The 26,809-nt window shown below is 42.0% G+C and overlaps 1 protein-coding gene across 5 annotated transcripts in view; it reads left to right on the top strand.

Moving 5' to 3' along the window:
• Positions 1 to 26,809, top strand: part of slc29a4a (solute carrier family 29 member 4a) — a 145,794-nt gene that overhangs the window by 16,893 nt on the left and 102,092 nt on the right. For 4 of the 5 annotated variants that reach the window (XM_043711278.1, XM_043711283.1, XM_043711282.1 and 1 more), the window contains exon 2: positions 14,057 to 14,207. The gene's annotated coding sequence lies outside the window, so the exon portion shown is untranslated. The remainder of the gene's footprint in view (positions 1 to 14,056; positions 14,208 to 26,809) is intronic. The other variant, XM_043711279.1, reaches the window with a different exon arrangement.

Below are 26,809 nucleotides of genomic sequence, written 5' to 3'. Positions count from 1 at the left end.
GTGCGAGGGGAACGATATAAAAGAGACCTAAGGAGCAACATTTTCATGCAGAGGGTGGTACGTGTATGGAATGAGCTGCCAGAGGATGTGGTGGAGGCTGGTATAATTGCAACATTTAAGAGTCATTTGGATGGGTATATGAATAGGAAGGGTTTGGAGGGATATGTGCTGGGTGCTGGCAGATGGGACCAGATTGGGTTGGGATATCTGGTAGGCATGGACAGGTTGGATGAAGGGTCTGTTTCCATGCTGTACATCTCTATGACTCTATTTGTACATGATTTCAATTCAATCTAAACATTCATCTCTTTGTACAAAAAAAGTAAGCATCATCATGGACATTTTGAATTTGCTAAGTTACCACGTCATAATGACTGCGCTCATACATGAGCAGTTGTATGTTTTTTCACTTAAGCTCGGTGATATACGTGCACTGCACATGTGATTTTTAAAGTGTTTGTGTCCACCCCAGTCCAACACCGGCACCTCCAAATCATGGCCTTGATGAGAGCAAGACAAAGAGCTTCAACTTCATGTCTCTTTACAGCAAGGTTTTACTCAGTTCTATTCGAAAGGAGTTCCAACTGTTGACCATTTCCCCAACCTCTGCTGGTTGGAATAATATGCTGTCTGATTCAGTTTTAAAATGTATTCAACTGACTCTTCTGATTTACACTGCTGCCTTAGTCACTGTCACCTTTCATTGCTCTCGCTGTGTCTTTTCATTTTGTGAGTTCAGCATCAAAATTTTTTTGTGTTCCTGATATTGGACTCTCTCTGTCTTGCACTGTTTGTCTGTCAGCCAATATGCTTGCGAAACACTATTGATATCTCCTGAGGCGTATAGAGTAACTGTTCAGAGCTTTTAACTTGCTTCTGCTGAGACGAATGGCGTTATCTTCTTGTCTAGTATTTCACATCTTCAGATTTGGCACAGAACTGGGTTTTAAGACTAACTTTTCCTCTAAGAGTGAGCATTGTTCTATTACAGAGTCCCATCTTTACCTTTAAGGATTTATCTTTGAATTGCCATTTTGTGTCATATTATATAGGTCTATGAAGCTCATAATGTTGCAGGAAGGAACAGCATGTCTGTACTTCCCATATGTTTGATATTCACGTTCTGGTGTCTTTATCAAAATAGTTACAAACGGTTTTATTCCTTTAGATTTGTAGTTGCCAACCTGCTGTAAAGTGTAGATTGAACCATCTGAATCTTCATCTGACATCCCTTTGGTTCCAATTCGATTTGTCTGAATTGCTGTCTGTTGTCATTGTAACAATAATCTTTATTGGCTTGTTTGTCTGCTTCCTAGCTTGTGTGCAGAATGGTTTTGCCGCTTATAGTGAAAACTCTTTTTTTCCTCTATGCTGGACATGCTCCATGCAGGGTGGCTTAGTGGTTTACACTGCCACCTCATAAAGCCAAGGTCCTGCGTTCGATTCCAGTTGTGGGTGACTAACAATGTGAAGTTTCCATGTTCTCCCTGTGCCTACATGGTTTTCTGCCAGGTGCTCTGGTTTCCACCCTCATATGTACAGTCAAGGTGGATGAGCATGTCAATTACAGGAGTGGTTGGGTGTGGATGGGATGCTTTTTGGAGGGTTGGTGCAAACTTGATGGGCTGAATGGCTTCTTTCTCCACTGTCGGGATTCTAAGCTTTATGTGATGAATAATTGCTTTGTAGTACAGATCATTTGAAGGTTTTCAGCTTGCACACGTCAGAACTAGGACACAAGATAAAGATGGATAAAAAGGACACCATTTTATCCAGCATGAGAAGAGGTTGCTGATTGGTTGGGCCATCTTTGATATGGAGCAAGAACAGTTAACTGTCATTCTTAATTCACAGGTTAGGGTGTACTCATGGGAATGCATCAGAAAGCTATCTCCATGATCTGCTTTTTATGAAAAAGGTGCAATGTATGTACAAATTCCTTTTGCCTACATATAAAGGGTTTTGTGCACAAATAATTAGCTTCACGCATGCATCTCACTGCAAGTCCGACCAATGGTCTGAAACTTGTTTTGTGTAACTCTTCAGAGATTCTGGACTATTTAATCAGTGATTTCCAATAACAGAGTCAAATCTAATGGCGAATATCATTTGTGAGGCTTGCAAGCATGGCTGGTTGTGCAAGAGTGGCCTGCTACCAGCTGCGAATGGTCACTGGGATGTTCTGTTTAATACAGTCTGCCAGTCATTGGGAGGTCCAGCCTAAATGCCTGGCATCACACCGTCATTGAAACTCACTTGTCACATCCCTCATTTGTGTGCTAGGCAAAACATCTGTTTGGCTTGGCAGCCACATCCTGTTAGTGGAGAAACCCACTTGTGGGTTTACTGCATGGTGAGAAAGCTCACTTCACCTGTTGTGGCACCTTCCCCTTCCAGGAGAGTCTGAGGTAGACTGGGCACCACAGTCCAAAGATATGCAGATTAGGTGGAATGGCCATACTAAATTGTCCAGGGATGTGCAGGTTAGGTGGGTTGGTTGTGTAAATGCGGGGATAGGGTGGGCATGTGGGTCTGGGTGGCATGCTCTTTGGAGGGTCAGTGCAGACTTGATGGGCCGAATGGCCTCTTTCCACACTATGATTCATTGTTCGAGGTCCACAGTGGTTCACACAGCCCTTGTCATGAGTGCTTGTGAAATACTGTGAGTAATGATTTGCTTAGACCATCTGTTATCATGCAGGATAGCTTTGATATGAGACATTACATATTGATCAATGACTGTTTTACACTTTGGTTCCTATATTTGAATACGTGCCACTCATATGTAATGTTCCCTTGGGATTCAAGCACACCCTCAAAGCTTTGAAACGTTCTGCCATGTATTTTTCTGCTTTTCTGAGAGATTTATAGTGAAATAGATGTTGAAACAGTCTTTTCCCAGCTATGGTAAAAATGTAGTGATTTGTAACTGTTCTGGCTTGCTCAACAAATTCATTCCTATTTTATATTTCTGCCATTGTGGAAGTTCAGTATATCACCATATCCACAATCACTTGACCAGGAGCTGGTAAGGGGGGGAAACTGCAGCTATTTTCTTTTTAACTAATGGTTTAACTGTGTCTTGTTTTGCTGTTTTCATTTTTTTAGCTTTGCACATATCTGCAAGTATCTGTAACTGGCTTATTATAGCTTTGCAGCGGTCACCTCAGTACTACTTCCATTATTCCATGTTTCAGATATGCAATTTCAGTAGTGTGTTGAATATAACATTTGTGAACGGAATTTCAAGTGTGTGTGTGTGTGTTCATGGTAGAGGTCACATGGCTATGGCAAGATGCATGTTTCGGCTAAAGGTGTAACGAGGTTTCAAGTTGCGGGTCCTGGTGAAATCCAATGTATTATCAAGTAACTGCTACTTATAGAACCATCAGAAATACCTTCCATCACGCAAATGATTCAGAGTAGACTGATAGACTGGTGTATGGCCAAATTGGACCTTCCTTCATTTTGTAGACATCAGTTTTCCACTTTATTGGTTAGATGGCAGTGATGTAGTTGTCCTTGGCTAGACACATAGCTAGTTTTGGAGCACAAATCTTCAGCAATGCATTTAGATACTCAGTTGTGTCATATGGAGTGAATGAAAATGTCTAAGGTCCGGTTTCTGTGATGGTGGGGATCTCGGGAAGGAGTATACACTTTGTAATTCTGGCTGAAGATGATTGCAAATGCTTCCAGCCTGTTATTTGCATTGTTGTAATGGGTTCCCTCCCCTGTGAGGATGAGGACATATGTGGAGCCTCATTCACTGTTTAATCCACTGCATTCGTGGCTGGATGTGGTAAATTGGTTTTTGTCACTAAAACCAATCTCATAGTAAAAGCATAAGTTATCTCGTTAACTTCCAAAGGATAAAAAGGGGGAAAATGTGATAAAACTAGAAGTTGAAGTAAATAGCCTGATCCCAACACAAACTATGAATTTAGGTAAATCTATGGGCAAATAGAAATTGGTATCTGAGGAACTTGGACCAATCTACAAGAGCAGTCTGACGCAAAAAAAAAATTCTCGTTTTTAAAAAAAAATTAAGCCAACACGAAAAAATGTAGAATCATTCTAATGCATTAAGGAGGGAGTAGCACAGAATCAGAGGTACAGTCATTTGAGTAAAGCATTCAAATTGTAAATTTCCAGCCAACATCGTACCATTCAGACAAAAGTAGGAAAATTTCCCAGTCTCTTGGCTGACATAGTTCACTTAGCTAACACCACCAAACACACCATGTAGCCATCTACCTCATTACTATTTTGTGAGATATTGCTGTGTACAAACTGGTTCTGGGATTGGGACAGAATATCAATCACCAGTTGCAGGAAGCAACTCATTGGAGATGGGGTCTAGAGACAGGATATTGAGCGATAAGATAAGGATCGTCAAAAGTGCGAAACTCTGTTTAGCAAATACATACCAAATCATGTAAGTACCAGCTGCCTGCAGCTACTAGTGGAGTAATTTTTAAAATACTCAGCCCATTTCTTTAATGTTTGCAGGTCAGATGAATAAGCCATTCAAGGTTTTCATTCTCTGATGAATGCTAATGGAATCTAGTTAGCCAAATTTGACTTTTCCCTATCCTGAACCCCGCATAGCACTAACATTGCGAATACAAGTAAGACCGATGGATTTATTGGAATCTCTGAAGGATCTAAAAATATATTATCATCCAGTAGTGTGAGAAATATTATACAATTTTATTTTCACATAATATTTCTTATGAGACTCTTGATTAAGTTGAAATCTCTTGGGTAAATTGGATAATAAATTATTCAATAACTGGAAACAAAAGCCATCGATTATGATATTAGTTCTAATTGTACAATTATGTCAAGAACCACCTTGAAAATTAGTCAGACTCTGTGCTATCAACTATTTCTAAATATTTTTGTTGGAGGTATAAGATTGGAATTCTAATTTTACAGATGATGGTGTGTCGCATGGAAAGCAGAATGATACTTGTAAGAAAGTGATATCATTTGAGATCTTGCTTTTAACTTGGGATGATACAAATATATTAACCCAGTTTACGGAAGGCAGATCACTCTACTGTGACCATCTACACTAAGGTGAAACCTGTTGAAAGTACTCAAATTGCAGAATAGGCACTAACTTAACCAATGGGCTGGATGTGTATCTCGCACGTGTCAACTTCGAAAACTTAGAAAAAGCCAACCTCTGTCTTCAAAACGTTCTCACAGCATTTGGCCTGTCACAAAATCTGTTAACTTAAAAATATCCTTGCATGGAAACCTATGCCATGTGAAATCACTTCATTGTCTAACAGTGCAGTGGGACACAACCTTATAACTTGAACTGTAAATGAACTCAACACTTTAAGTCATAGACGTTTACAGCATGGAAATAGGCCCTTCAGCCCAACTTGTCCATGTTGACCAGTCTTCACAATTAATCTAGTCCCATTTGCTTGTCAATATCTCTCCATACCTATCCCAACCATGTACCTGTCAAATGTTTCTTAAATGACAAAATTTGTATGTGTTTCCACAATCCGTCTGGCAGCCTGTTTCAGACACACACCACCCTCAGTGTGAAAAAGTTGCACCTCTGGACCCTTTTGTATCTCTCCCCCTCACCTTAAACCTATGTCCTCCAGTTTTAGACTCCTCTACCATGGGGAAAACTGTTGGCTATCTACCTTATCTATGCCTCTCATGATTTTGTAGACCTCTATAAGGTCAACTGTCAGTCTCCTATATTCCAGCCTATCCAGCCTCTCCTTGTAATTCAAACATTCCAGTCCAGGCAGCATCCTCGTAAATCTTTTCTGCAATCTTTCTGGTTTAATAACCTTTCTATAGTGGGGTGGCCAGAACTGCATGCAGGACTCCAAATGTGGCCTTACTAAAGTCCGCTTGTACAGCTGCAACTTTCCTTTCATATTAAAAGAGTAAACAAAACACTATAAAGCCTGAAGAGGGATGAAAGTGTCAGGGACAGAAAATATATTTTAGATTAGATTACTTACAGTGTGGAAACAGGCCCTTCGGCCCAACAAGTCCACACCGCCCCGCCGAAGTGCAACCCACCCATACCTCTAACCTAACACTACGGGCAATTTAGCATGGCCAATTCACCTGACCTGCACATCTTTGGACTGTGGGAGGAAACCGGAGCACCCGGAGGAAACCCACGCAGACACGGGGAGAACGTGCAAACTCCACACGGTCAGTCGCCTAAGGCGGGAAATGAACCCGGGTCTCTGGCGCTGTGAGGCAGCAGTGCTAACCACTGTGCCACCGTGCCGCCCACTAGTGTAAAGCCTAAGTATGAATCTGCAGATCGAAAATTTCGATTTTTGAAACTTTATTTGACGCATTTTTCAATATTTTAAAGTCTACATTAAACGTGAGTTTTGCAAATGTTTAAGCCCAAAAGCAATATTTGCACAGTTTTATTGAAAATTACTCTGTCTATTTGACGTTCAAAAATTAATTATTCTTCTTTATGTTTCAAACCTCCTCCTTCCAGCTGCAGCCATTAATCAATAACTGGAAGAGAAATGTTTTTATTCTTAAATCAGGTAGCAGGCAAATCAAACTTTATCATATTTTCTACAAAATTATTCCAGTCCAGTCAAGGCTGTAGGAAACGCCTTTTAACATTGCTTGCAAGAAGCTTCCCCTTCCCCTCCCATCAACTGGTGGTGCATTTAGAAGAGGTCTTGGCTTGATTGCCTGGAAAATATTGGTTTTTGGATTCTGAATTTAAAATAATGGATTCTGATTCATTTGTTCACTCTTATAGTTTACAGAGAATCATAGGTCAGGCTGAAACATTTGCAAGCATCTTCAACTCGAAATGCTGAGTGGGCAATTCACCTTGGCCTCGTCCTAAGCTCCTCAGTTTCATATGTACCAATCTTCATCCAATTCACTTTGGTCTCCTCCTAAGGTCCTCTGTTTCATACATACCAATCTTCAGCCAATTTGATTCATTCCACGTGATACAAAGAAGTGACTTAAGGGATTGGATACTGCAAAGATTATGAACACCAACAACTTTCCAGCAGTGGTACTGAAAACTTGTGCTTCAGAACTTCCCGCATCCTAGCCAAGCTGTCCCAGTACAGCTACAATACTAGCATCTAGACGACAATGTGGAAAATTGCCCAAATATATCCCATGCACAAAAAGAAGGACAAATCCAGTCTGGCCAATTACTGCCCCAACAGACTTCTTCCAATCATCAGTAAACTGATGGAAGGTGTGATCAGGAGGCACTTACTCAACAATGATCTGCTCACTAATGCTCAGTTTGAGTTCCATAAGGGCCACTCAGCTCTTGAACATGTTACAGCCTTGATTCAAACATGAACAAGAGGGAAAGGGCTGGAGTGCCTTCTGCTGGAGAAGTGACTGTCCTTGACATCAAGGCAGCGTTTGACTGAGTGTGATGTTGTGGAGCCCCAGAAATACTCGAGCCAATGGGAAAGCGGGAAATCTCTGCATTGGTTGTATTCATACCCGACACAAAAGAAAATAATTGTGATTGTTGGAGGTCAGTCATCGCAGCTCTAGGACATCTCTGCAGGAGTTCCTCAGGGTGGTACCTTGGGTCCAACTATCTTCAACTGCTTCATCAATGACTTCTGTCCATTATAAAGTTAGAGGTGGGGAAGTTTGCTGATGATTTCACAATGTTCAGCACCATTCGTACTTCCACAGACAATGAAGCAGTTCATGTTCAAGTGATGCACAGCCTGGGCAATATCCAGCATTGGGCTGATATGTGGTCTCTACAGCCTGCATGACATTTATAGCAATTACTGACAACACTTGACAATATTCACACCATACAAGTGCCAGGCAATGACCATCTCCAACATGAGCGAATCCCACCATTGCCTCTTGACATTCAATGGCATTACCACCATTGAGTTCCCCACTATCAATATCCTGGGGGTTACCATTACCAGAAGCTCACTGGACTTGCTATATAAACATAGTGGCTACAAGAGCAGTTCAAAAGCTTGAATTAGATTAGATTAGATTACTTACAGTGTGGAAACAGGCCCTTCGGCCCAACAAGTCCACACCGACCCGCCGAAGCGCAACCCACCCATACCCCTACATTTACCCCTTACCTAACACTACGGGCAATTTAGCATGGCCAATTCACCTGACCTGCACATCTTTGGACTGTGGGAGGAAACCGGAGCACCCGGAGGAAACCCACGCAGACACGGGGAGAACGTGCAAACTCCACACAGTCAGTCGCCTGAGGCGGGAATTGAACCCGGGTCTCTGACGCTGCGAGGCAGCAGTGCTAACCACTGTACCACCGTGCCGCCCACTAATTCTGCAATGAGTAACTCCCTGAAGCGTGTCCACCATCTAAAAGGCACAAGCCAGGAAGTGTGATGGAATACTCCCCACTTGCCTGGATAAGAAGAGCTTCAACAACACTCAGAGGCTTAACACAAAGCCACTCACTTGATTGGCACCACATCTAACACACTCAGCAATCACTCCCTCCACCACTAACATACAGTGGCAGCAGTTTGTCCTTTCTACAAGATGCATTGCAAGAGCTCACCATGACTTCTTAGACATTGCACCTGCAAACCCATGATCGCAATGTTGAAGGTGAAAGGCAGCAAATCCAGGGAAGCACCATCACCTGGAAGTTTTCCTCCAAGCCACACACCATCCTGACCTGGAAAAATATCGCTGTTCCCTGACAGCTGCTGGGTCAAAATCCTGGAACATCCTTCCTAACAGCACTGTGGGTTTTCCTGCACCAAATGGACTGCAGGTCCAGAAGGCAGCTCAGCAATGGGCAATGAATGCTGACTATTCTACAATGTCCGCATGCCCCAAATGAATAGGCCACAGATGCAAAAAGATGACTGGTGACAATCAGGGTGTACAAAAGGTCACATTGGAAGAATGCAGAGGTCTTGGAGGATTGTAAATTTGGAGGAGGTGAAGGAGAGAAGGAAGGACAAGGCCCTGGGGTAATTTTATCTTCAAAGATGAGAATTTTAAAATAGATGCGTTGCTGAAGACACTGGACATCAGAGCAAACGTGAGTAACAGGTGAAGGGAAATTGGTTCAAGTTTGAATATGGCAGCAAGGTTGAGGGTGTGCTGATGTTGAGGGAGTTCATGTAGATGTTCTCCACTCCCTCAGAGGTCACTGTGGGAACACTGATCTCTCAAAACCCACAGGCTGATCCCTAGTGTTCACCAAAACCATTTAACTCCTGCCTCTTTGCCTGTGATCCACCTATGCCACTGACTCCTCTTTGGCTACTCAGAATTTGGCAGGAAGCTTGCAGTCACATGAGAACTTTTCTATTCTTTTGAGTTACAAACAAATGCTTCCTGGTATCTTCCTGGCTTCAGAAATTGCCTCACAACCCTGGACTAACCTGCCCAGTTATAAAGATATTTTTCCTTCTGGTGTCTTAATTACATCAGCCATTTTCTGTCAGTTTACGTTATCTCTAAAGCCTGCATGACATTTATAGCAATTACTGACAACACTTGACAATATCCCTGAATAAGCAGAAAATAAGATACTTTTTAAGTGCAGAACTATATTATGATAAAAATAATCTTTTGTCTCTTCGTTTTCTGTCACCTCAGCGACAATCTCCCTTTGAAAACTTTAAACTTACTCCTTAATTTGAACAGAGTAGGTTGATAAATACCTTAAAGAGACAGTGCAGATCTAAACAAATTGAAAGAAAGTTGCAATCAAGCAGATTTTGAACAAATCGCACAAGATCTGTACAGTGTGGTGGATCATTTGTTAGTACTGCTACCTCACAGCACCAAGGACCTGGTTTCGATTCCACACTTGGGCAACTGAGTGTGTGGCGTTTGCACTGGTCCCCCCCATGTCTGTGTTGGTTTCCTCTAGGTGCTCTGTTTTCCTCCCACAGACCAAAAATGTGCAGGTTAGGTGAATTGGCCATGCTAAATTGCCCATAGTGTCCAGGAATGTGCAGGCTAGGTGGATTGACCATGGGAAATGCAGGGTTACAGGATGGGGCTGGTCAGGGTAGGATGCTCTTTGGAGGGTTGAAGTGGACTTGATGGGCCAAGCGGTCTGCTTTCACACTGTAGGGATTCTATGACAGAACAAGATTTTACTGGTTGAATTAAATGGATAGTTCCCTGCTAATGACATCAGTCAGAAAAATGCCAAGAATTCATTTAAGCAGAGATATTTCTGTTAGTACAACTGATCTTGTCAATGCCTTGTGTATTTTGACAGAGAATAAGCAGCTTGAATGTTGAATTTTGAATGTAAATGCCTTAGTTTGGTCATGTGCTCAAGGCAGACCTGTTTCTGCGCATGGAGTGAAAGTTGACAGATATCGAAAATATTCTATTTTATATCTATTTGCAGCACCACATTGGAGCATTGAACTATGCAGCCTGTGTTCCCTGACAGAGGGTTAAACTGACAGATATGCCACACTTAGTGCTGCATATACAGGACTTGAACTGAATTGGGTGGAAGCTCATTCATCAACTTGGTGCTTTTAAAAACATGAACCTCATCACCATAGATTACCGAGACAGTTAATGTCAAGTTAACCATTGCAATGTCTAATCTTTTTCTGTGTGGATGAGTGAGAGATCCTGAAAGAATACAAGGCCTGATTGTTCCTGAAATAATTTGATTCCTTTTCTCAGGTTCCTAATAGAATAAAATAGAAACTTTGGGACAGCTGTTTAAAACAGTAGTAGTGACCAGTGAGTAATGTTATGGTCAATGGACTTCATGGTTAATGATGTGTTCTTATGATGACATCATATTAACCATGGTTACATTAACACTGAGACTAGTTCTATTTTTAATGAGAATAAGTATCAGAAGATCTCTTGAAAGAGCAATTAAATATATGGCAATTGTATCGCAAACATTGGTATGTCATGGCTCAAGCTGATTGATGAACTGACTTTGTTTTGGAAGCCTTCAAAATGAACCTGATATCTTTATATGGGAATATCTCATGGCATGGTTTCATACCAGTGTTGTAACTTAACTCTCGTAAAGGTACATGCTTGTCTGGTCACAGCTACATGCATTATCACATAGGTTAAGGCATTTCTATATTCTATTGCAACAACTGGAACTTTTGGAAACACAATATCTAATATCAGTTTGTTACAACAGGCACTGATAGTTCCCTTGTACCAGTTTTCAGTATTGCATGTGGAAACACAAAATGTCTTACACTTTGAGTTAAAGGGTTTGTGTAGGTGGCTGCACAGAAGTTGGTTAAGTGGCACATCACCCAACCCAATAATGTAACTGTGGTGAACTCCAATGTTTAGTGGGCTACAACGAGAGAGAAAAACTGCCTTTGCTGGGACTAGCTTTTCGAATCTCCAGAATCCCAGGAATGTGCTATAAGAGTAGCTAAATCACACCAAATCTGATCACTGTATCTATGCAATCACTGCGAGAAAGGGACCACATAGTTCCCATATTTTGACTTGGGTCTCTGTCCACTACACTTTCCATGATGGTTCTTAATGATCCCCTGAGACTTCTTGCACTCTTAGTAGGTAATCACACATCTGGATGCATCCGTCTTCCAAAGCACATCAGTTACCAACTTGGTCACTAATTCGGCCTTATTCCTTTCCAAAGGTTGTTAGCCCTCCAGATGAACCTCATCTTGTTAGTGTGGAATCTCTTGAATTCCCAGTAATTTGGTACATTGCCTCAGAGACTCATATTCCAATCTGGAGTCCTGGAGGTCATAACTGATTGCTATCAGATTTGTGGGCTGTTTTGAAGTTTGACTTTCTATCAAGTTATTTCTAACGTACTAGAGTAAGATTAGGTCCAATCAAAAATAATAGTCAAAGTTGTGTGTGGAATCTGAGGACATAGAGGAAGTGCTTAATGAATACTTTTTGTCAGTATTCATATTGGAAAACGGCAATGTTAGTGAGAATACGGAGATCCAAGCTACAAGATTAGATGGGATTGAGATTAACAAAGAGGAAGTTTTATCAATTTTGGAAGATCTGAAAATAGATGAGACCCCTGGGCCAGATGGGATTTATCTTCGGATTCTCTGGGAAGCCAGGGAGGAGATTGCAGAGCCTTTGGCTTCGATTTTTATGTCATCATTGTCGACAGAAGTAGTGCCAGAAGACTGGAGGATAGCAAATGTTTAAGAAGGGGAGTCGGGACAACCCTGGTAATTATAGGCCAGTGAGCCTTACTTTGGTTGTGGGTAATAAGGTGTTGGAAAAGCTTATAAGAGATAGGATTTATAATCATCTAGAAAGGAATATGTTGATTATCCCCAATCAACACAGTTTTGTGAAGTGTAGGTCATGCCTCACTAACCTTTATTGAGTTCTTCAAGAAGGTGACATCAGGTGGATGAAGGTAAAGCGGTTGATGTGGTGCATATAGACTTCAGTAAGGCGTTTGGTAAGGTTCCACATGGTAGGCTATTGCACAAAATATGGAGTTTCAGGATTGAAGGTGATTTCGAGGTTTGGATCAGAGATTGGCTAGCTGAAAGAAGACAGAGGGTGGTGATTGATGGGAAATGTTCATCGTGAAGCTCAGTTACCAGTGGTGTGCCACAAGGATCTGTGTTGGGGCCGCTGCTGTTTGTCATTCTTGTAAATGATCTGGATGGGTTAGTAAATTTGTGGGTGACACTAAGGTAGGCAGAGTTGTGGATAGTGCTGAAGGATGTTGTGGGTTATAGAGGGACATAGATAAAATGCGGAGCTGGGCGGAGAGGTGGAAAATGGAGTTTAATGTGGAAAAGTGTGAGGTGGTCCACTTCAGAAGAAATTACAGGAATGCAGAGAACTGGGCTAATTGTAAAATTCTTGGCAGTCTCGATGAACAGAGAGATCTCGGTGTTCAAGTGCATAAATCCATGAAAGTTGCCACCCAGGTTGATAGGGTTGTTAAGAAAGCATGTGGTGTGTTGGCATTTATTAGTAGGGGGATTGAGTTTTGGAGACACAAGGTCATGCTTTAGCTGTACAAAACATTTGTAAGGCTGCACGTGGAACATTGCGTGCACTTCTGGTCACCGCATTATAGGAAGGATATGGAAGCTTTGAAAAGTGATCAGAGGAGATTTATGAGGATGTTGCCTGGTATGGAAGGAAGGTCTTACGAGGGAACTGAGGCTGTTTTCATTGGAGAGAAGAAGATTGAGAGGTGACTTAATCAAGACGTACAAGATAATCAGGGGTTAGATAGGGTGGACAGTGAGAGCCTTTTTCCTTAGATGGTGAAGGCTAACATGAGGAGACATAGCTTTAAATTGAGGGGTGATAGATCTAGGACAGATATTAGAGTAGTAGGGGCGTGGAACGGCCTACCTGCAACAGTTGTAGACTCGCTGATGTTACGGGCATTTAAATGGGCATTGGACATACTTATGGATAATAATGAAACAGTGTAGGTTAGATGGGCATCAGATTAATTTCACAGATTGGTGCAACATCGAGGGCCGAAGGGCCTGTACTGCGCTGTAACATTCTTTGTTCTATGTTCCATTCTAGAATAACTGTAAGATACCCTGTCAAAATAATATTGCCTAGTGCTTGATTTCTGTCAAGTTCGTGAGTGCCTGCAAATACTGAGTTAAACCAAATTGTGTTCAGTATACCTGTACAGAGGAGGCGAGCAATTTCTCCCATGCATGGAATTGATTGAATGATGGTCATTTAATTTCCTTTCTCTCATTATCAAACAATGGAAAATGGACAGCTTTTACACAAGTTAAAATTAACTTATCACAAAGGTATGAAAAAAAAGTCTACTGCAGCTTTTCAAGAATTTCTTTCTTGTAGATTAAAGGGAACTCAATAAAGGTTTTAATTTAAAAAAATAGAAAAAAAAAACCTTAAACTGTTAGGTAGAACTGTACACTAGAAACATTTTGTTTTACTTGACTTTCAATCTCCTTTTAGAGGTAAAGCAAAGCTCTCAAATGTACCGAGACACAAATACAACCAGATTGAATCAGTAAATATTTAATGATAACTTATTTATTTTCCACTGCAGTGCACCAGCTGGATGATTACCATAGACAAATAAGGAAAAGGATTTGAAGAAATGCATGAACTGTCAAGCCTGGGCAAATGCTGGCAATGAGGAACAGGGACCAGAGATTTTCTGAATCCGAAGTTCAACAGGCATAGCAAGGTATTTAAAGGCAAGTAAATGCTTATGACTGCATACTTTAACCTTCAAGAATTAACACATGAGTCAGAACACCTACTTCTTTTTGTGTCCCTTCCCTTCCCAAAGCACTCATACCTGCTGGAGAAATCAATCATTCATTACCTTAAAATGTCATCTCTTTAGAGTCATGATTTTCCTCAAAAGCTGCTAATGGTGAAAAACAGGACAGAGACCTATTTCAGCAATATTGTATTGGCTTGATTAATTGAATGATGCTTTCTAGCATATATGCTGTTAATAAATGCTTGAAAAAAGTTGAAACAAACTATTTAATTATGATATTCAAATCTCAAGGTCGAGAGAGCTGATCCTTAATGAGCCTTGCAGTTCCTTAGCTGCAGATTTCAAATCTCTGGCTAAATTGATGATCTTTGATAAGCTTTGCAAGTGAAAGTGTTGATTATCAAAACAAACCCAGTTGTCAGCAGCTACCCAGAAAGTGGGCTCTCATTGGGATACCAATCAGGAAAGTGAGATCAATTGCATCTTTCTACTTGTTAACTTATCGGCGCTGAGGCTAAAACTTGGTGCCTATGTGAAGTCAACTATTATCACAAAATAAGCCTGAAATCACCTGAGTCTATTTGGCATTGCCATGTGTTCAATTCTGTCCCTAGTCTCACCTCTTCCTCAGTTTCTTGTGTCTAACTATTGACTACCATGGTTTCAGCTTTCTCTGTGCTCAAAGTTGAAACTTCCTCCATTAGCTTTTCTTCTTCTGTACCTGGTCTTTGAAGGAATCCCTTAAAATCTACTTTTACTGAGCATTTGGTCATGTTTTAAATTCATTCATGGGGTGAGGGTGTCGCTAGCTAGGCAGTATTTATTGCCCAGAGGGCAATTGAAAGTCAACCACATTGCTGTGGGTCTGGATCACATGTAGGCCAGACCAGGTAAGGATGGCAGTTTCCTTCCTTGAAGGATATTAGTAAACCAGATGGATTTTTCCAACAATCAGTAGTGGATTTGTGGTCATCGTTAGACTCTTAATTCCAGATTTTCTTTATATTGAATTCAAATTCCACAATCTGCTGTGGCAGGTTTCAAACCCAGGGTTGGAAATGTGTTGCCGGAAAAGCGCAGCAGGTCAGGCAGCATCTAGGGAACAGGAGAATCGACGTTTCGGGCATTAGCCCTTCTTCAGGAACGTCCGAAACGTCGATTCTCCTGTTCCCTAGATGCTGCCTGACCTGCTGCGCTTTTCTGGCAACACATTTCCATCTCTGATCTCCAGCATCTGCAGACCTCACTTTCTCTTCAAACCCAGGGTCTCTGGATTAACAGTCCGGTGATAATACCGTTAAGCCATTGCCTCTGTTCTAACAGCTCTCTGATGGTTGCAATTGAAGTTTGCCTGATAATGCAGCTGTGAAGTCCCTTGAGGCATTTTATTACCATTGAGGTGCTATAAAAATACAAATAGTTCTCTCTTGCAGGTTCCAATCTCAATTGGCTGAAAGTTAGGTGGGGTTTTTAATGTTGATGGGGTTTGTCCAACCTAGCCACTGTTCCAAAATGGGAAAGTTAATGCCATATCTTTAGATCAGCCAGATGGATTTTTCCAACAATCAGTAGTGGATTCATGGTCATCGTTAGACTCTTAATTCCAGATTTTCTTTATATTGAATTCAAATTCCACAATCTGCTGTGGCAGGTTTCAAACTCAGGGTCTCTGGATTAACAGTCCGGTGATAATACCATTAAGCCATTGCCTCTGTTCTAACAGCTCTCTGATGGTTGCAATTGAAGTTTTCCTGATAATGCAGCTGTGAAGTCCCTTGAGGCATTTTACTACCATTGAGGTGCTATAAAAATACAAATAGTTCTCTCTTGCAGGTTCCAATCTCAATTGGCTGAAAGTTAGGTGGGGTTTTTAATGTTGATGGAGTTTGTCCAACCTAGCCACTGTTCCAAAATGGGAAAGTTAATGCCATATCTTTAGATCAGGAGAGAGTGCCAGAGATGGCAGTGATGGAAAGAGACCTCAGACCTAGTACATGTTTCACTGATAAAGTCACACTCTACTCTTCAGCTTCCTCTCAGTCAATGAGGCAGAAACCTTTTAGCTGTTGCCCATTCATTATTTTTTTCTTATATTTTATATTGTTCCATTCCCCCATCAGTTTGTCAGTCAGTCTGAGACCATTGGCAAATAATCGAGTACAGGATATGTGTGGACTATGTGCAACCTTTTTTTACAAAATGAATGTAACTTTATTTTTAACTTGCCTTCTGGTTTTTAATTTCCTTTTGTCAATCAGCAAGCAGTCCAGACTTTTGATAACACTCTGGTTTTGAATCCTGAGGCTCTTCAAAACACTGCTGTTGCTAGGCAGTGCCCCAGCTCATTCTATTGATGGTTTTGAAGTCAGACTCCTGAATACTGCTCTCTTGTCAACATCCTGAGTCCTTTTTATTCCAGGAGTCCTCCTGAGAGCAGCCAATTCAGCATCCAGACAGTTGCTGTGATTGTCATAGGCAATAGCCCTATCAGTATAAGGCATCCAGGGAGCTGGCTGTGTATCTGATTAACTGCAAAGTAATGGAGTGATTACAAAGCTCTATTTAGATAATGAGATTTATGCAATATCAGAAGATGCATATTGAGCATCCTTTATTTTAAGCATCTCATTTGAATGTTTCAAGGTTGTGCTGAAAGGTTAGATGAAGTGGGAGAGGCATTTTGTGGTGTATAATTGACCAAATATAGCAAATGATAAATTTCTATTTGTTAACTCTGTGTAACCCTATATAACATCCTAGTTGTACTCATTATTGGCCTGTCCTTTTCCCTCAGCAAAAGTTATCACCACCCTGCACACAGGCTCAATTGGGTAAATGATTTCTTTGCAGTGATACTGAGCTATCAAGTTCGGTTTTGAGAATCAGTGCTCAGTCTGTCCCAAAGCTACTAACCCCTGGCTGTATTACTAACACAGAAAACTGTCCGGCCTCCTTATAAATGCTTGGACTAAGTGCAACCACGCTGCATGACCCAGTAATTTGTTCCAAATGTCAATGACCTTTTCTGAAAAAAAAAACAAACCTCCTGACACCTAAATGGCTTCAAAGTATCTGAACTAGCTACAGGGACTGTCATCTGAGTATCCATCAACATCCAGTGAGTTGGCCTTAATCAAAAACCTAATTGGACCAGGCCAAAAGCCTGAGGTTCTGTGGTGAGTAACTAATTTTATGACGACTCAAAGCCTATCCACCATCGACAAGTAAGGCATATGATCGCAAACTGTCCACTTTCCTTGAAGGGTGCAGCTCCAACAAGAAGATTAACATTATCAAGGACAAAGCAGCCCATTTGATAAGTGCCCCATCGACCACATTAAATTTTCATTCCCTCCGTCACTGCCAAACAATGGCAGTAGTGTGTACCATCTGCAAAATGAACTGCAGCAAATCATCAACACTTCTTCAACAGCACCTTCCAAACCCACACTGTCTACCATGATGAAGATCAAAGATAGATAAAGGGATGGTTGGAAAGTGGGAGGCCTTCAAAAATGAGATAATGAGAGTTCAGAGACAGCATGTTCCTGCTAGTGCAGAGGGCAGGGCTGGTAGGTATAGGGATCGCTGGATGACTAGAAAAAGTGAGGCTCTGGTCAAGAAAAAGAAGGAGGCATATGTTAGGTATAGACAGCTGGGATGGATGAATCTCTAGTAGAGTACAAGGGCAGGAGGAGTTAAGACAAAAACTTGGAGGGTGAAAAGGGGCCATGACATAGCTTATAGGATGAAGAAGAATTCAAAGAGATTCAACAAATACATTAAGGATAATATAGTAACCAGGGAGAGAATAAAGCCCCTTAAAGATCAATGAGGCCATCTATGTGTGGAACCACAGGAGATGGGTGAGATACTAAATGAATATTTCTAGTCTATATCTACTTTGGAGAAGAACACCAATACCTCCAAGTTCCTTCTGTGTCTCAACCAGGAGTTTGCCCACATTGGTGTTGCTGGGAAAAATACATATTCTCCACATGAGCTTTTTTCCTGCATTGTATTGTGCTGGCAACGCATCCCAGTAACCTGTTTGATTTTTACTATGTGCTTTGACACTGGTCATGGATCTTCAGAAATCCATGAAATATAATGCCCCTTAGGAGAAGCTTTATTTTGAGATCCTGCATGGTATACATGTGGCCTACCTGCACTTCCGAGAGAGAACCACAGAAGAATAATGACCACAAGGATAAGGTATGGAAGGGCTGGAATATAAATATATAGCAAAACAGAGATTTAAAACTAATCTGCCTGGGTTAATCTTCTATGGGGAAAACAGTCATTGGAAGAGCTAATATTGTGAAGATCTTTAAAATTAAAAAGGAACTCATCAGGGTAGATGTAGAGAAAATGTTTCCACTTTTGAGTAGAGCTAAAACACCAACCTCAGCATGATGGACCGAGTGATTACCTTTGGTCTTGTAGTTGTCATATAGAGAGACTTCTATAGGTTCCACTCTTCCACCTTCCCAGCTGGGAAGCTACAATGACAAGAGACATAAAACTACTAAACATGCTGTCTCTCTTTCAAAGTTAAAAGTCACACAACACGAGGTTATAGTCCAACAGGTTTATTTGGGAGCACTAGCTTTTGGAGCACCGCTCCTTTGTCAGGTAGCTAGACAGAAGCAGCGCTCTGAAAGCTAGTACTACCACATACACCTGTTGGACTATATCCTGGTGTTGTATAATTTTTAACTTTGTTCACTCTCGTCCAACAACAGCACCTTCTCATCATCTCTCTTTCAAAGCAGAGTAATACCGCGATACAGAAGTTGGGTATCGCTGAGAAATTGTAGATGCTGGTATTGTTCTCCTTAGAGCAGAGAAAGTGAAGGCAAGACCCAATGGAGGAAATCAAAATAATCAAGGATCCTGATGAACCAGGTGAGGCTAGAAACCATTTCCTTTGGCAACAACCAGTGGTCATGGATTTAAAATAATTTGTAACGAACTATAGAGGGAATGAACCATTTTGTCACACACAAGAGGGTGGTTGAGATCTGGAATGCACTACCTGTTCAATAGGAATTTATCAAAGGAAGTTTGGGCATGTCTTTGGGCACAAATATATAAGTTTTTGGGTATTTAGATCTTTTAAAGATCCAACATTGGTAATGGTCCTCATCCTGTGCTGAACATTTCTCTAATTCTATAAGCCTGCTTGCAAAAAATCTGGGTGACATCGGGGTTCCAGTATTACATCTCCATATCTCCATGAGTTCCTGCTCCTTCAGAAAGCAGTGGGGTCATTGGAAGTCTTTCTAAATCAGCAGGAGCTAAACGGGGCAAGGAGAGAGAAAACAAATTCACTCGTGTATCCTGTGTCTGAAACTCCCAATAAAAAGGTAACTTTGTTTTTTGTGTGGTCAGAATTGTTTATTATTAGAAAGTGTGTGGCTTTCATTTAATGGATAAAAATAAGATTTTCTCCACTGATAATAATTAAATGCCAGTATTGTCCAAACTGCAGCGCAGTGGCATTACTGTTGTCATTGTTTAAGGTGTCATGTTCCTGTGGACCTGGTGAAGTAAAATGAAAGATGAGAATATCACAGTGATATTTTCAGAAGGTCATTAGAGATATTTGTTATCCCATCACAGCAGATTTATATAGAACCACTCTGTAATGACTCACAGGCAGACAGCTTATCCATTATATCACACTTAAAGAAAATTAAGAACAAGGTAGCATCAAATGAGAAAGGGTAATTAAACCTGTCAATGTGATTCTATCATTCTGAACATCTCGAGCTCAATAGCTTGAACCCTGGATCATCTTGTTGACCTGCTGTTCCAGTGCCTCAGTATTTTGGACTAAATCTATGGATCATATGCTTCAAGATTTGACTCAGTGACAATATTCAGAGTCACTGTAATAGTATTTGGCTTTATTTTGACAGAGAGAATTTATGTACTGAGGGTGGAATCTTTCCCTGATGTGGTGTGAAAGGTGGAATAATGTGGTGAGAATATAAAAGTCTGATTCTTAATGTCAAGAAACAATTTTCCCCTCAAACCTTCAATGGTGACTTCAGAATCTCACCATTGAGAGTAAACTACTTTATTTCCATGCATTTGCATCTTATTACATTGTCTTATTTATAAGGGCATAAGAAATAGGAACAGGAGTTGGCCTTGTGGCCTCTACTAGCCTGCTCAGTCATTCACTAGGATCATGGTCTATCCAATATTTCTCACATTCATTTTTCTGCGTTTTCCCCATAATCCTTGATTCCCTGAAGAATCAAGAATCTATCTATCTCAGCCTTAAATGATTAGATTAGATTAGATTACTTACAGTGTGGAAACAGGCCCTTCGGCCCAAGTCCACACCGACCCTCTAGAGAGCAATCCACCCAGACCCATTCGCCTACATTTACCCCTTCACCTAACACTATGTACAATTTAGCATGGCCAATTCACCTAATCTGCACATCTTTGGAGTGTGGGAGGAAACCGAAGCACCCGGAGGAAACCCACGCAGACACAGGGAGAATGTGCAAACTCCACACAGACAGTTGCCTGAGGTGGGAAGTGAACTAGGGTCTCTGGCGCTGTGAGGTATCAGTGCTAACCACTGTGCCAACGTGTCGCACAAGAACTCAGCCCTCATGGCTCTCTGTGGCAAGGAGTTCCGAAGACTCTCTTCCAAAACTCTCTGGGAGAAAAAAATTCCTCCTGATCTCAGTCTTAAATTGGCACCGCTTTATTCGGAGACTATGCCCTCTGGTCCTTGACTCTCTCATAAGGGGAAACGTCCACTCAGCACTTAATATTCAAGCCCCTTAAGCATCCTATATGTCTCAATGAGGTCACTTCTTATTCTTCTAAACTCCAGCAAGTAGAGTACCAACCTGTCTAACCCTTACTCATCAGGCAATCCCTCCACACCAGGGATCATCCAAGTGAACCTTCTTTGAATTGCCTCTAATGAATTCCTTAAATAAGAGGATCAAACGTGCTCACAGTACTCCAGATGTGGTCTCACCAGCACCTCGTACAGTTGCAGTAAGACTTCCCTAATCTTATACTACAGAACGCTTGAAATAAGGACCATCATTCCATCAGCCTTTCTGATTATCTGCTGTACCTGGGTACTAGCTTTGTGCTCAAGTACCCTCAAGTCCCTTTGTGTTGCTGGTTTCTGCACCACTTCCAATCCACTTCAAATCTTCTTCCCCTTCCCCGGGGAATTGGACATCGCAAATTCCTGATGTGTGAATCAGAGCGATTACTTGTCCCAGCCAACATGTCAGTACTGCATCTTCAGAGCAAAGTCCCAGCAAGTTTCATGACTGCTTTCCTGCTAGACCTCCCATTCATGCCAGTTCATATCAGCAAGTAGAACACAGCAAGCCAGGCAGCATCAGGAGGTGGAGAAGTCAACTTTTCAGGTGTAACCATTTTTGGAGGTGTTGTTCCTCCAATTTTCACCTGGGCTGGCAACAGCCCAGAGGCCTCAACATTGAGTTGTCCAATTTCAAATAACCTCCCTTGCCATTGCCCCATTTCCTTCCCAGCCCCTCTCCCTTCCTTATATTCCTCTGATTGACTCTTTCTCCCAGCCACCTACTGGGTTCATTCCTCCCATTGACCAACCAGGTCATACCCTCCATCCGTGTTCGCCTATTCCTCCCTCACCATCCTGATCCCCCACCCCCACCCCTTTATCTGCAGCTCCCCTTACATCCACCCCCAGTTCTGAAGAAGGGTTACACCCAAAATGTTGACTTCTCCACCTCCTGATGCTGCCTGGCTTGCTGTGTTCTTCCAGCCTCCTACTTGTCTACCCTGGATTCCAGCATCTGCAGTTTTTTTTGTCTCGAACCAAGTTCATATCAGCAGACCAACTACCTCACCAAATCTTCATACCTGCTCTCAGACACCACTCCAGCTCTTCAACACTTCATTATGGAGCTCAGAGCACCTATTAATTGCATTCTTCTGTTAAGTTACTTTGTGCAGAGGGACAGGGCATACTGCCCACATGGAACATGCAGTTTATGGCATGGTTAGATCTGCAGGTGAAGTGCACCCCATCTAGGGACCAAGGTTAGGTTTGTCAGGGTGCTGTTGAGATCACAGTCTGGTGGGGAGTGGTCAGCCATGGATGGAGTTGGTCAGTTCAGCCATAGTCAGTCCCTGGGCATTTGGTCATACTGATTGGAGGTTTTATCAGGGGGTATGGTATCTTTGGCAAAACAGGTAACTCCAGTCTAAGGATGGGCTTTTTTGCCTGGTTTGCTGAGGGAATGGTGACAGTGAAAGGAGACAGTAGGTTGGCTTTCATTGTGAAAAGGAGAGGACCGGGAACTCTGAAGAGTGGGGTGGGGGTTGGGGGGGGAGTTTCAAACAGATCAAGATGACTTTGGTCTCCACATGATGGGGGCAACAGGGCATTGAATTCTTGGGGATAAAGTGGACTTATCATCGTTAGTTATTTAAAGGAGCTCATATGAAATGGGAGACTGAAAGGCCATGAGGGTCACGGGACAGAAACACAAAAAGGAACATGTTGGGGGGGAGGAGGCAAGGTGGGAGTTGTGGAAGGGAGATGTTGTAGGTCATGGGAGGAGCCTGCAAACTACTCAGTTGAAAGAAGTTGGAAAATTATCCTGTTGAATTTAAAGTCAATCGTGCAACAACTTCACAAAGTGGACTGACACTCCCCGCATAGAAAGTGGGACAGAAAAATATTGTTTTATTCACCAGAAGTAGAGTAAACATGTTGGAATTAGAAGAGTTCCTTAGGGGAGATTGCAGTGATTATGCTTTCCCTGATTCAGTAATGCCATGCACTTCATTGGCAGGTCATTCATTGTCCAAGTATACACAGTTCTTCTTATCGTTCCCTGGGATTAGGAGAGTCAAGCATTGGAGCAGAGCGATTCTCCAGCATTAAAGACTACCTCCCTAGGTGTAGGTGTTAATGACAGCACCAATGCTTTAACAGCACCCTACCACCAACCTGCAGAATTCACCAAGAGAACAGTCTTCCACTTCATGAATGTCCAAACAGTATGAGACCATCGATGGTACAGTCTGGAGATCAGTGTCCGATATCTTGGGAGCTCTCAGGCCTCTTATGTGTCAGAGAACTCACAGGTTCCTGAACACTTCTCAGCTCCTCAGACCATACAGGGATAGCTTCAGGAAATGAAGGAGTACTGTCTCCAACCATGGCCCACGACACTCTTACAAAACTCTGAGTGACACACGTTGCCGACGCTTTGACCAGGGCGTGACTGAGGTAGAGCAGATTGTAGGCCTCCTTAAAGGGAGGTTTTGGGGGTTGGACCATTCCGGCAGAGTCTTGCAATATCATCCAGAAAGGATGTTCTGTCCCATTGTGACACACTCATGGCTGAACAGAACTGGAGGCAAGAAAGTGAAGGATGTAGTGGAAGCAAACAAAATTGGAGAATGACAGCAATCTCCAGACAATGAAGATGAGACTGAGGATCAGGACCTGACAAGAACATTGTCCAGAACAGTATGAAGGGGAAATGCACGTTCAAGCCCAGAGAGACCCTAACTGAAAACTTCAGATGAGGGAGTTTGAACTTTGTTTCTTGTTTGAGATTCTGTTGATACTGTAGCAAGCATCTCCTACTTAGTGTAAAGAACATGTGGACCTTGTCATTTTTGCTGTCCTTGTCCATTTGCATTGCATAATGAATGAGGCGAAGAGCAGAAGGTGGTGGATCGGGTGCCAGAAATCACACTCAATAAAACACTACAACTGTAACTGGGAAAGTTCTGTCTTTATTACAATATGCTTTTATGAATGAAATTCACAATTGGTCTTGGAGGAACTGTTTGGGTGAAGTTCACAGCACAGAATCAGATAAGTTAATTGTTTTAAATGGCCTATAGAAAGTCTGAAGTAGTGAGTAGAGTGGGTTCTTTCTTCATTATATGTTTTTTGAGATATGTCTCTTGATTAAACTTAAAATATAAGCCGTAACTATTAATTTAACCTGGGGAAGTGTTTTGTAGAGGAATATGACAGTGTTATTTTCTGGATCTGTAGAATGTGAAGGAGCAAAAATGGCCTTTAGTAGAGTGATATGTGCTTCTTGTCAGATGTGGGAGTTTAAAGAGAGTTTAAGGGTTACTGCAATAAATGCTGTTGGTTGCGAATCTTATCAGATCAAATGGATCGGTTGGAGAGACAGTTAGAAGCGATGAGGAAATTACAAAGCAACAGTATGTGATGGATGGCAGTTATAGGAAGAGGGGAATGTCTCAGATACAGTCACATAGATGGGTTAAATCCAGGAAAGGTAAGATAGGTAGGCAGCTAGTGCAGGTATGTTCTGTGGCTATCCCCATTTCAAACAGGTATGTTGTTTTGCACAATGTAGGGGGTGATGGATTCTCAGGGGAAGATAGCATGAACAGCCAAGTTTCTGGTATGGAGACTGCCTCTAATGCAATGAGGGTACGTTGGGTTCCAAGAGATCAATTGTGTTAGGGGATTCTCTAGTCCGAGATACAGACAGAAGATTCTGTGGCCAGCAGAGAAAAATCAGAATGGTGTGTTGCTTCCCTAATGCTAGGACCAACGATGTCTCAGAGTGGGTGCAGAATGTTCTCAAGGGAGAGAGGGGCCAGCAAGAGGTCATTGTCCACATTGGAACCAACGACATAAGAAGGGAAAAGGTTGAGATTCTGAAGGGTGATTACAGAAAGTTAGGCAGGAATTTAAAAAGGACATCCTCGACAGTAGTAATATCTGGATTACTCCCAAAGCTACGAGCTAGTGAGGGCAGGAATAGGAGGATAGAGCAGGTGAATGCATGACTGAGGAGCTGGACTATGGGAGAAGGATTCAAATTTTTGGATCATTGGAATCTCTTTTCGGGTGGAAGTGACCTGTACAAGAAGGACTAGTAAGGTGGGGGGTGAGACCCAGGGAGATAGTGAGGAAAGAGATCAATCTGAGACTGGTACAGTTGAGAACAGAAGAGAGTCAAACAGTCAGGGCAGGCAGGGACAAGGACTAATAAATTAAACTGCATTTATTTCAATGCAAGGGGCCAAACGGGGAAGGCAGATGAACTCAGGGCATGGTTAGGAACATGGGACTGGGATATCATAGCAATTACAGAAACATGGCTCAGGAATGGGCAGGATTGGCAGCTTAATGTTCCAGAAAGGATAGAAAGGGAGGCAAGAGAGGAGGAGGAGTGGCGTTTTTGATAAGGGATAGCATTACAGGGAAGTTATTTGGGTGGAATTGAGAAATAAGAAAGGGATGATCACCTTATTGGGATTGTATTATAGACCCCCTAATAGTCAGAGGGAAATTGAGAAACAAACTTGTAAGGAGATCTCAGCTATCTGTAAGAATAATAGGGTGGTTATGGTGGGGGATTTTAACTTTCCAAACATAGACTGGGACTGCCATAGTGTTAAAGGTTTAGATGGAGAGGAATTTGTTAAGTCTGTACAAGAAACTTTTCTGACTCAATATGTGGATGTACCTACCAAAGAAGGTGCAAACCTTGACCTACTCTTGGGAAATAAGGCAGGATAGGTGACTGAGGTGTCAGTGGGGGAGCACTTTCGGGCCAGCAACCATAATTCCATTAGATTTAAAATAGTGATGGATAAGGATAGACCAGATCTAAAAGTTGAAGTTCTAAATTGGAGGCAGGCTAATTTTGACGGTATTAGGCAAGAACGTTTGAAAGCAGATTGGAGGCAGATGTTCGCAAGTAAAGGGACAGCTGGAAAATGGGAAGCCTTCAGGAATGAGATAACAAGAACTCAGAGAAAGTATATTCCTGTCAGGGTGAAAGGGAAGGCTGGTATGTATAGGGAATGCTGGATGACTAAAGAAATTGAGGGTTTGGTTAAGAAAAACAAGGAAGCTTATGTCAGGTGTAGACAGGATCGAGTAAACCCTTAGAAGAGTATAAAGGCAGTCGGAGAATACTTAAGAGGGAAATCAGGAGGGCAAAAAGGGGACATGAGATAGCTTTGGCATATAGAACTAAGAAGAATCCAAAGGGTTTTTACAAATACGTTAAGGACAAAAGGGTGACGAGGGAGAGAATAGGGCCCCTCAAAGACCAGCAAGGCGGCCTTTCTGTGGAACCACAGAAAATGAAGGAGATACTAAACTAGTATTTTGCATCAGTATTTACTGTGGAAAAGGATATGGAAGATATAGACTGTAGGGAAATAGATGGTGACACCTTGCAAAATGTCCAGATTACAGAGGAGGAAGTGCTGGATATCTTGAAACAGGTAAAGGTGGAAAAATCCCCAGGACCTGATCAGGTGTACCCTAGAACTCTGTGGGAAGCTAGAGAAGTGATTGTTGGGCCTCTTGCTGGGATATTTGTATCATCGATAGTCACAGATGAGGTGTCGGAAGACTGGAGGTTGGCTAACGTGGTGCCACTGTTTAAGAAGGGTGGTAAGGACAAGCCAGGGAACTATAGACCGGTGAGCCTGACCTCGGTGGTGGGCAAGTTGTTGGAGGGAATCCTGAGGGACAGGATGTACATGTATTTGGAAAGGCAAGGACTGATT

The sequence above is a fragment of the Chiloscyllium plagiosum genome, chromosome 21 (genome assembly GCF_004010195.1).
Source record: "Chiloscyllium plagiosum isolate BGI_BamShark_2017 chromosome 21, ASM401019v2, whole genome shotgun sequence".
In the NCBI taxonomy this organism is placed as follows: domain Eukaryota; kingdom Metazoa; phylum Chordata; class Chondrichthyes; order Orectolobiformes; family Hemiscylliidae; genus Chiloscyllium; species Chiloscyllium plagiosum.
This window is presented reverse-complemented; position numbering and strand designations above follow the sequence as displayed.